The sequence below is a fragment of the Zingiber officinale genome, chromosome 8A (assembly GCF_018446385.1).
Source record: "Zingiber officinale cultivar Zhangliang chromosome 8A, Zo_v1.1, whole genome shotgun sequence".
Lineage (NCBI taxonomy): Eukaryota > Viridiplantae > Streptophyta > Magnoliopsida > Zingiberales > Zingiberaceae > Zingiber > Zingiber officinale.
Genome location: NC_056000.1, coordinates 62,087,450 through 62,099,170, shown reverse-complemented (window position 1 = coordinate 62,099,170; position 11,721 = coordinate 62,087,450).

The window sequence follows — 11,721 nt, the reverse complement described above, 5'->3', positions numbered from 1 at the left end:
TGTTAAATTAGTTACTAGGGATGGCAGTTTTCCCCATTAGTTCGGGGCCCGTGGGGAAAATTCGAAATGGGGATGAGGATCCTCGATTTTTTTGAGGATGGGGTGGGTTTGAGGCAGGTATGGGAATACTATCCCCATCCTCGAACCCACCCCGAATATTATTATTATTAATATTAATAAATAATAATAATAATTTTTTAAAAGTATTGATAATAGTGTTAATATTAATATTAAAATTTTGAAAATATTAATAGTAATAATAATAATAATATTATTAATAATAATGATATTAATATTAATATTACCATTAATAATGATAAAATAATAATAATAATAATAATAATTAAATTTAAGAATGTGGCGGGGATGGGGATTTGATCCCCATGGGTTTGGGTTCGGGGAATCCCCGAACTCGAAAAAATGAGAACGGGGCGGGGATGGGGATGGCAAACCCGCCCTGCCCCATTGCCATAACTACTCTCCTACCGGTCTAATCCTTTTCCATACCAAATCTTTTTCTCCGAATAAACGGGGGATCACCTTCGTATCATAGTTTTGACTCATCCGTTGTAGGTACGCGGTTAATCAGGCGGTCGTCCTCTCACAGGTTTCACTAATAAGATCCAGCTCTGAAAGCCACCGACCGGTATTCTCAGGGTCATACAGTAACCGTCGGATGGATGGAACCCCAACCTCAATCAGCACGACTGCTTCGTTGTCGTAGACGAGATGAAAGGGAGTGAGCCCTGTACTTTCTCGTGGAGTCATTCGGTATGTCTAAAGGATGTTGGGAAACTCTTCCACCCAATTACTTCCCATGTGGTCCAACTTGACCTTCAACCCCCGGACTATCTATCTGTTAGTGACCTTGGTCTGTCCATTATTTTGAGGATACGCCACGGAAGTGAAGGCCTAGGTGATACCAAACCCCTGACACCATTCCTGGAGCTTGCGTCCTTGAAACTACCTCCCATTGTCTAAGACTAATTTATGCGGAATTCCGAATTGGCATAAGATATTCTTCCATAGGAACTGTATAACGACTCCTTCCATTATCCTGGTCAGGGCCTCTGCCTCCACCCACTAAGAGAAGTAATCCACCGCGACAAGTAGAAATCGCCTTTTCCTGGGAGTCAAAGAGAAAGCTTTCACGATGTTCATACCTCATTGGTCAAAGGGACAAGAGACTATTGAGGTCTTTAAAATCTCGGTCGGCCAATGGGTGATTTCATCATGAAAACGATATCAAAATAATTTTAAGTTATGAACGCCCTCTAACTACACTAATCCAGTATAGAAATAACTCAGGTCTTCTCCCAACGAAAGCAACGATAGGATGGTAATCTAGGATTGTATGTTATTCCAATTTTTTGGATTTTTAATATGGAAATGAAAGTTTTGGATTTTGATTCTAAATCTAACAAATGAAAAGAAAAGCAAGTAGAAAACTAATCTAGTGCTGTAATGAAATCTAACTATGTGTCAACAATTATTCCACAACACATTGTCACTCTACGTTATAGTTTAACTATGAATATAATTAAACTAAGGAATGAAATGACAAAGCATTAAATGGAACCTAATCTAGTAAATGAAAGATAATACAAGTAATAATAGTTAAGTCTATTCTAACTACAATTGTAAAAAATAAAAGACAACATGAAGTAAATCATTAATGAAACTAAGCATGTAATGAAACCTAAAGCATTAAAGAAATATAATCTAACATAATTGCATTAAAATGATGAACAAACATCATGAAAACATAAATCACTAAATTAACAAGTATTGCATGGAATTACACTAAAGAAATAACATCAATTAGAATAGCACAATTGGTTGAGGCATTTCACCGAACATGTTGTGAGCATTAATCAAATTGAAACTAATGTATAAAACCTTAACAAGGGAGTTCAATTCGATACAAGCATTTCACAAACTCAACAACCAACAATCATAGAACCAAATGATTAACTCAACAAATCAACCAACACATGAAAGCTTTAAAGGAAAGAAACAACCCAACAAATGGAATGAATGGAAGAAGAACTACTGTCTGGAATGTAGTGGAATGGGTACAAACTTCTCCTCTTCTAACCCTCCCTGCAGTCACATGAAACACCCAGCTCCGTAACCCCTGGAACCGATGAGCAGCAACCAAGATACCAGATATGCTTGCTTCAACAACGGTGATGAAAAACGAATCTTCCACCGAAGAACCCCCTCGGATGGAAGTTGAACGGAAGTAATGGAGGTGCTGTGAAATTGGATGAACCGCCGCCGCCTCTGCCTTACTCTACTGCCTGAACCCCAGACAATGGAGCTGCCAAAAGGAAGCCAATCAATGGAGATCACACCGGAGAACCACTCTGGTGAGGTGGATGCTCATTACCGAAGCTTGTCGCCGCCTGAAATTGCTTGTCGTCACTACTAGAATCAAGAAGCAGAGGAGCCCGATTGGAATCATGAAGAAGAAGAAGAAGAAGAAGAGTAGAAAGGTATGGCCGACCGACGACAATGAATGTAAGGGAAGAGCTGTCAGCCGGTGGGAAAAAGAATGAAGGGGGAAGGTGGCGTCAGTGAAGCTTGTCACGTGCCCTAGCCCCCAAAACGTGAGAGAAGAACCTCGCATCTATTCATTCCTCAGAAGAGTAGAGAAAGGGTTTCCCCTCCTTTAATTTTGGTCGTTCGATTTGATGAAGATTGATCCTAACTATTTATTAAAGTGATGAAGGTAATCTGCATCTGAGCCGTTATTTTTTAGATTAAATTGAGGTTGATTTGCTCCTTTGATCTAATGGTTAACATAGCTTCAAATCTGAATGGCGGGTTGGATGGCTTAGATCGGAATGAAGGAACAAGATCTCTAGATTTGGATCAACAGTTCATATTAATTCAGCTTGATCTCCTCCGTTTGACCTCCAAATCAAGCCAGATACTATCCGATCAAACCCTAATTCATGGCTCTTTTGATTTCCTACAAATTCATAATAAAAACATGAGATTAAATACCATAATTTGTAGAAAATTTATAATTAAGTCCAAAATAAATTCCTACTAACAACACACAATATAAACACTAAATTAAGCGTGCAAGAAGGTAAAAATTCTAAGAATAAGAGCCAAAATAATACACAAAAATGCTAGTTATTAATGGGTCAAGTTCTGATGCTTTTGGCAAGAGATGCAAGTGACCACCATCTATTAAGCATCTCTCTGCAAGGTGTGCCAAAAATACCCGCTCAGTAATAGTTTGCGGGCTAGCGTCCTTCCTCTTACGTGACTACCGCAATATCCCTGGTGAATTTATTGCAGGGCATACTCCGCCTCCTCCGGGCCTAAGCATTTGAGTAGTGGTCGAGAGAATTCCCACTTGTATAATTGACCCCCGATCAGTGTATACGCATGAGCTCTCTTTCTAATCGATCTGGCTGCTTCAGCATGTGCGGGTAAGATACCTTTTTGAAGATAAATGATCATTGGGACTGTCTAGTCGATTGATTCTTCCAAGTTGTTCTGTTGGTCGATCTGACCTATCCGAAAACTTTAGGCTATTGATTTATCCAGGACCTAAGTGGTCAAAGAACTGCCCATCTTAGCTAATTCATCTGCTCTCTGATTGTCTGCCCTAGGAATTTTGGTTACTGTGACTTACTTGAAGTCTTCCTTCATTTTCTCATACGCTTCTCGATAATGTTGTAGCTTCTCAGTATTGACTTCAATGTTGCCAGCCACCTGCTAAGCCACCAACTAAGAATCTAAGTAAATGATTACCCGAGTGACTCCTACATGCTGAGCTGTCTGCAATCCAGCTAAAAGTGTCTCATATTCTGCCTTATTGTTAGTAACTCTAAAGTTTAACTTGACAGCTAGTTGCATGATATCTTCTTGAGGGGATAAAAGAAGTATCCCCACTCCACTTCCCTGTTGAGTGGACGACTCATCTACATATATCTTCCATGTTTCCTCAGAATCATGCTGATGGATCTCCGTCAGAAAGTTGGTCAGGGCTTGTGCCTTGATTGTTGTTCGGGGCTGATACTGTATATCATACTCTACCAACTCGATTGCCCATTTGATGAGATGGTCAACTATCTCCATGTTGGTAAGGGACTTTCCCATGGTACTATTGGTCAGTACAGTAATTGGGTGTGCTAGAAAATAAGGTCTTAGGCGGCGAGCCATGAAAACCAACCCGTAAACCAACTTTTCCAAGGCTCTATATCGAGATTCAACCCCTTTTAATAGATGACTGAAGAAATACACTGGTCTTTGTGCATCATCTTGTTCTTTTACTTGAACTACCCCCATGGCCTCAGGGTAGTTGACAGATACACCCAGAGTGGCTCCCCGGTAATAGGTTTTAAACAATGAAGGTAGGGTCTCCAGGTTTTGCTTCACTTCCTCGAAAGCTTTGCTGCATTCTTCATCCCATTGAAACATGACAGCTCTTCGGAGCACCTTAAAGAAGGGAAACACCCGATCTGCAGATCGGGATATGAACCTGGAGAGTGCCATGATTCTGCGCACCAGCTTCTAGGCTTCTTTCAGATTCTGAGGCGCATGCATGTTTTGAAGTGTCTAAACCTTCTCCAGGTTGGCTTTAATCCCCTATTTGGTAACAAGGTATCCCAGGAATTTTTCTCCTCGAGCTCCAAATAAGCACTTCAAGGGATTTAACTTTAGCCTGTACTACCTCAGTGTATCGTAGGTCTCCTCCACATCGGCAATCAAGTTTATTGCCATAGTAGACTTGATCAATATGTCGTCTACATAGGTTGCCATTTTTCACCCTATCTGCTCTCAGAAGATCTTATCCATCATCCTCTAATAAGTAGCACCAGTATTTCGTAGCCTAAACGACATGATAGTATAACAGAAACTACCGTCGGCTATGATGAAGCTAACTTTCTCCTAGTCTTTCCGAGCTAGAGAAATCTAGTAGTATCCTTGGTAGACATCGAGCATACAAATCCTTTCGCAGCTCGAGGTTGAATCCACCATCTAATTGATTCGCGATAAAGGGTAGAAATCTTAAGGGCTAGCCCGATTGAGGTCTCGAAAGCCGATACAGACCCTCCACTTATTGTTGGGTTTAGACACTAGGACCATGTTAGAGAGCCAGGGTGGGAATTGCACTTCTCTAACGTGTCTTGCTTTTAAGAGCTTATCGACTTCAGCTCGGATGATTTTATTTTGCTCTGTTGAGAAGTTTCTCTTCTCCTGCTTGACCGACAAAGAATTAGGGAGGAGATGCAACTTGTACTCAGCTACCTCAGGCTTGACTCCCGACAGTTCCTTGGGGGACCAAGCGAAGACGGCCCTATTACGCACTAGAAATTTGACCAGCTCCGTCTTAATTTCGATCGGCAGGTCACTTGATATGCAAGTGATGCTCTCCGGACGATCAAGATAAAGCTGGACCTCCTCCTAGGGAATGAGTTCTTCGGCTATAGGCAAAGACTCCTCTTGGATGACGTGGATTCCTTCATCCTGGGTTCTTTGCACTTTGCGGGCCTTGACCTTCACCATGTCGATATAACACCTGCGGGAGACCAGCTGCTCGCCTTTGACCTCCCTGACCTGGTCTCCCACAGGGAATTTTATCTTCTGATGAAAGGTGAAGATCGTTACTCGGAATTCATGTAGGCCGGGTCTCCCTAAGATGACGTTGTAGGAGGATGGAGAATCCACTACGATGAAGGTGCTCCTCCATGTCCTTACCAATGGTTCGCTACCCAAAGGTATGACTAGCTTAATTTGATCCATTGGTCGTACTTCATTACCTATGAACCCGTACAAGGAGGTGGCTATGGGTTGGAGATCACTGGCGTCGATCTGCATGCCCTCGAATGCATTTTTGAGCAGCACGTTGACAGACCTTCCAGTGTCAACGAAAACCCTGGCCACACGGCTATTGGCGGTAACGGCTTTGATTATAAGGGTATCATCATGAGGGAGCTCCATGCCCTCCAGATCTTGTAGCTCGAAGCTGATTACGAGCCCTATAACTTGTTCCCGGTTGCACCCTACCGCGTGTATCTCTAAGCGACGTTCATGAGATTTCCGAGCTCTAGCGAAGTCTCCATCTGTGGGTCCCTCGGAGATTATGTCGATCTCATAGATGGCAATATTTCCCCTATTCTCTTCCTCAAGGGATTCCATCAGCTCCTTGCCCCGACTTGGCTGCTAAGGTCCTTGACCTCTACTTTCAGGAAGAGATTTACTTGATTGCCCTACGGTAGTAGGCGAGTTGGCCAGCAGCTTCTGAAGCTTGGGTGCAATCTCCAGTAGAGGCAGGCCCAGTTGGCTGCCCGCCAAGAATCTCGAGAGAACTGGACGCAATCTCCTATGGAATGGGTGTGGGGCCTATGGTAGGTGCAATAACGAGACCCCCACTAACTGGGTCTGGGGCTTAAACAACTTCGACTCGTTGCACCCCTTGGATTCCTGACAGGGTGGAAATCCTGGTCAAGCCTCCTTGGAGTGGGTAAAGGGTCGGGCTGGAGCTAGGGTGGCCTTCTCTCCGACTTGTTGGCATGGGCAAGCGCCTTGTTTGCTTTCCTTCGGGCCGCCTGGGCTTTTTCTACATTAATATAGCTTGGCGGCTTCCCCAACATCTCATCAAAATTATTCACAGGCTCTCGAATAAGAGTTAAATAGAACTCCCCTTCTACCAGACGATGGGAGAAGGCGCTCATCAAGATCTTTGAGGTAGAGGATGGGATATCCTGGGCTACATGATTGAAGCATTTTATGTAGGCCCTCAGGGGCTCTACAGACCCCAGCTTGAGAGCGAATAGGCAATGGTTAGTCTTCTGATATTTTTCGCTGCTAGCGAAATGGTGCAGGAAAGCGTTTTTGAAATCCTGAAAGTAGGTGATGGATCCAACAGGAAATCCGTCGAACCACTTTTGAGCCGAGCCGGACAGAGTGTTTAAAAACACCCGACACTTAATGGCATCGCTGTACTGAAGTAACAGCATAGCATTTCAAAATTTGTGAAGGTGATCTTCTTGATCATTGCTGTCATTATATTCTCCGATGGCTGAGGGCTTATACCCCTTCGGCAGTTTTTCTTCAAGCACCTTCTAAGAGAAGGACACTTGCAACTCCCTCAGCTCCTCCCTGACAACTATGGCCTTCCCCTTCTTCGAATCTCTGGGAAGGGAACACTCGATCTTGGAGGCCTGGTATTGCTCTTTCTTGTTATATAGTCCGGGCAAGGGTCGCAATAGAAGGCTCGGGGGGAATTCTTTGGTTGTTTCCTCTTAGACCCCTTGTCAGAAGTGTGGGTCTGGTCCTTTGAAACTGCAAGCATCCTATGTGGTTGTGAAGTGGTGGTGTGCTTTTCGGAAGTCGCTCACCTCTTGGCTTCCTTGAACAGTTCGTACTCTCCTGTTGTCATGGTGATGTTAATCTTACCAATGTTCTCCATCGTCACGTTCCAGAATAGGTGAAGGAGATTCCCATAGACGACAACAAATTGATCCTGTCAGGAATCCGAGTTAGACGGAGGTTGGCGAAGATGGCGTTGGTGTTGACGAAGAGGCGACTTTGACACACCTAGTGTATGCACGTCCGAAAAGCAAACCCCCACGTAGAACTCCTCGATCTTAGTATGAGGAATGGTAGTACCAGAACTCTAGACACACTCAAACGAGCACCCAGAGCGTTAGAGACCAGAAACCAGGGAAAAGTCCCCGATACAAGCCCTCTAACGCTCAAGTCAGGTCCTTTTTCCCAAGAAGAACAGTGTATGATGGAAGAAGAAATGTTCAAGACGAGTGTATATTTGCGCGTACCTAGGTAAGGAAGAGGACCTCCCTTTTTATATGACATTGCATACCTTCAGAGCCTGCCTGTTATCAGAGAATGTCGAGTGTCAGAGCTTGTGAGGCTAGAGAGGAAGTATGGTGGCCTCCTATTGGTGGAAGGAAAGTTCCATTCGCAAGTGATAGCAGACCATTGGAATATTTCCTGACGTACAACAGTCATTCTCTAATAGGAGGTTATGATTCTCTAACATTATTGTCGCTTAGCGCTTTCCATCCCACCCAGGTTTAGCTACAGACAGCTCGGGATAACCGTTCAAATTTACCTCCCGACTTGAGTCTTGATAAGGAGGATAAGTCATGGCGATCAGCCCAGGTTTTATCTAAAATTGTGATAAGGGACCCATCTTTCACGAATTAATCGTTGAAAGGTCGGTTGGGAGTTGTCGTAGTGAAAGTACCAGGTCTGTCTACACAGTCCAAGCTGGGAAGATTTGATCAGTTAGGGGTAGGCCTAGGGCTAGTCCAAACTGTTAGGACCTTTGTGTTCGGCTAGAGGGGGGGTGAATAGCCTTTCTTTCGCTTTTGACCTACAACTTGTTAGTGGAAGATAAAGGAAACAAATGAACAAGTATGAAAACAAAAGTTCAATGCTAACTCCCTTTGTTTACTTGGTCTCCACCTCCTTGAGGTGACTAATCCAAGGCGCACACACCCACACAATGAAGTTCCACTATAAACTTCTCCTTCTCGAATGACAATCGAAGGTGGAGAAACCTTTACACAATCTCCTCTTCCTTTTACAAAGTGAAATTTAGGATCAGAAGGAAGAGTATGAGTATCTGTAGACTTGAGGATTACTTGATGAGCACTTTTTCGGTTTTTGAACAGTTGATGGTCTCCAAGCTCTAAAAATTTCTTTTATAGTTTTCCCGACATCAGTCGACTGGTATACCTATCAGTCGACTGATGGGCTTTAACGGCACTAAAGATTTGACGAGATTTTGAGCCGCCACTTCATAACGGTCATCTACCAGTCGACTGGTACCAGTACCAGTCGACTGGTACTTACCTCCAATTACCCTAGCGACATTCTGTCCATTCTGTGCCTTGGTACCAGTCGACTGGTACCTTATACTTCTGAATTTTACAGCAGTTTGTACCGTCTCAGTTTTACATTATTTTATACACTTGAATTTACTTCCTTAGCTTAGACTTCAAGCCTCCAAGCACCTTCCCTCAGCCTTACGCCCCTAGGATGCTTCTGTCTCCACGACTCCTCATCCTTGCGCTTGCCTTCAAGGGCTACCTTTGGCTCCGTCATGCTAAGTCTCCTTTTTGCCAATAGATCGCGCCTCCGGATCTTTCCTTGCTAAAACTTCATACTTGGTCTTTTATTTGTATCTGCTCACTCACTACTTATGTTAGATCACAATTAATGCCTAGCTTAAACTATTTTAACCAAACATCAACAATGAGTAATGTCTTGAGCAAGATTGCTCCAATAATCTCCCCCTTTTTAATGTTTGGCAAAATGTGTTTAAGTTAGGTCTTTAAATATACAACATCTAGAAAGTATGATGATATTCACGAAGCATAAGCATACAAAATATCTTCATATAACATGAATCATGAATGAAGCATAAGCATACAAAGTATCTAACTTAAGATATCCACATCTCCCCCTTTTTGCCACACAACAAAAAGAAACTACAACTCCCCATTAATCCATGATATCGTCTAAGAGCAAGTGATAGGAAGAAACAAATAACAGATAATAAAAGAAGACATATGCGAATATAAAGGAGCTTACAAACCAACAAAAAAGATAAAAAAAGAAGCAGCAATGAAAGAAAATAAGCAATAGTCACATAATGTCATAACACCAGGCGTACATCATAGTCAAGAAGCTAAATGTTCGAGATGAACAGAATATAGCACTGTCGAAGCCAAAACACATCTCGACACCAACACAAAGAAAACTAGAATCATAGTCCTAGTGATCATCACTGGGAGGAGGTGAAGGAGCCTGGTATGTCAGATCCCAGCACTGCAGCATCGCATACATATCCGCCTAACGCTGCTGAGAAGCAGTCCAATCCTGCCGGAACCCCCGAAACTCCTGAAACCCCTGGCGTACTGTCTCCTCCAGCTGAGTCAATCGAGCCTCGACAGTCAAAGGGGCTGGATGCGGTGCCAATGCAGGAGGAGGTACGTCAGCCTCCTCAGCGTCAGAATCATCCGCCTCCTGAGCACGCCATACCATCTCCCCCTGGCGTCTCTCAATACCTGCAAGAGACAACTGGCGGGCCCCAATCTGATCATAGTCCTTAGATAACTGATGCAGTTGACCCCTCATGACATCGAGACCCCGAGAAGCAAAGAAAGACGTCAGGATGTGACAGTAAGGCATGTACAACTTCTCATTAGAAGGACTAGAGAAGTGCACGATGGACTCAAAGACGTGAAGAGCGATGTTGATGTCGAGCCGGTGCTCCAAAGCATACATCATGACCAGATGGGGCAGCCGAATCTTGGCTTGCCCCCGAGTGACTATAGGTAAGATACACCCAATAACAACCTTATAAAGGATGTTGCTGCGGGCAGACATACGGGTAGCATTGAAGATGCGCCGCAGAGGAGCTCGGGGGGCATTGAAGTAATACTGATGTATCACTTCAATGGACAAATGAGAGAGTGAATCGGTGAATGGCTCAACAACTGTAGGAAAACACGTAAAGGAGCTCTCAGAAGCCCGACACTCTAAGAAGGACTGGAGAATGCTGGGAGTGAACTCAATATCGACACAACCTACACGAGATACCCATGTATGACCTCCACTACCTCTAGGATGCAAATTGGTGTAGAATTCCTTACATAAATCCAGATTGACTAAATGCGTGCAATGCACTAACTTATCTAAACCAAAATACTGAATGATCTCCATGACATCTGGTACAATTGTAGTAAAATAGGTCTGATCTAGATACCGACAGGGTATCATAGCGAAATCAGTAGCCGCAAATCGTTGTCGTGCGGCTTCGGATCGGAATCGATCCCCCGAGGGAACGGGAGCAGACTGCCGGGAGGTTCCCTCACCAGCCCTGCATTTTTGCCTAACCCTAAATGTGGTAATGCAATGCATATGATCTAAAAGTAACCCCAAAACAGGGAGAATAGCACAGAATCACAGCAAAAACAGCAAGGTATTAGGGTTAAATCACACTTGATCTTGAGAAAAGATGAGGGAGAAGGATTACCTTCGTTCCATAGCCACGAAATCAAGGAAGAACCGAGGAAGAAGGAGGTGTGGTGAGGACACGAGCCGACTAGCGTTGAGAGGCCGCAGGAGAAACAAACTGAGCAATGAGGGAAGATGAGGACAGATCGAGAAAGAGAAGGAGGTTTAGGCGGCCGGAGAGGACAAGAAATGGCGACGAGCCGCACTGGAATCCAGGTGGCAGCAGGCGGCAGATGAAACTAGGGTTTCCATTGGGCCACCTGCACGCGGAAGGATATATAAAAACGCGAGTACCAGTCGACTGATGATTTAATCAGTCGACTGGTGCCTAAAACAGAAACCCACAGAATCATTCTGTTCGCAAAGTCACTGTTACCAGTCGACTGGTACCTGAACCAGTCGACTGATACCAATTCTGGCCTTATTCTGCCCCGAAGTTCAGAAACCTACAAATAATTATACCAACCTCCAAAAATTCTCAAATTTGGTGGAGAAGTATATTTTAACCTTGTCTATTCGGGAAAAATATGTATAAAAATACGTCTATCATAGATCCTAAGATTGACACATGCTTTAACACTAGTTAGATTATGTAGTATATCGTTGAGTGAAAGTCCCAATTTGAGCTTCCCTATAGGTGCTGTACCTATATTAGAACAAGGCTTCTTTCTTACACCTCTTTATATGGTATTTTCCATATCATCT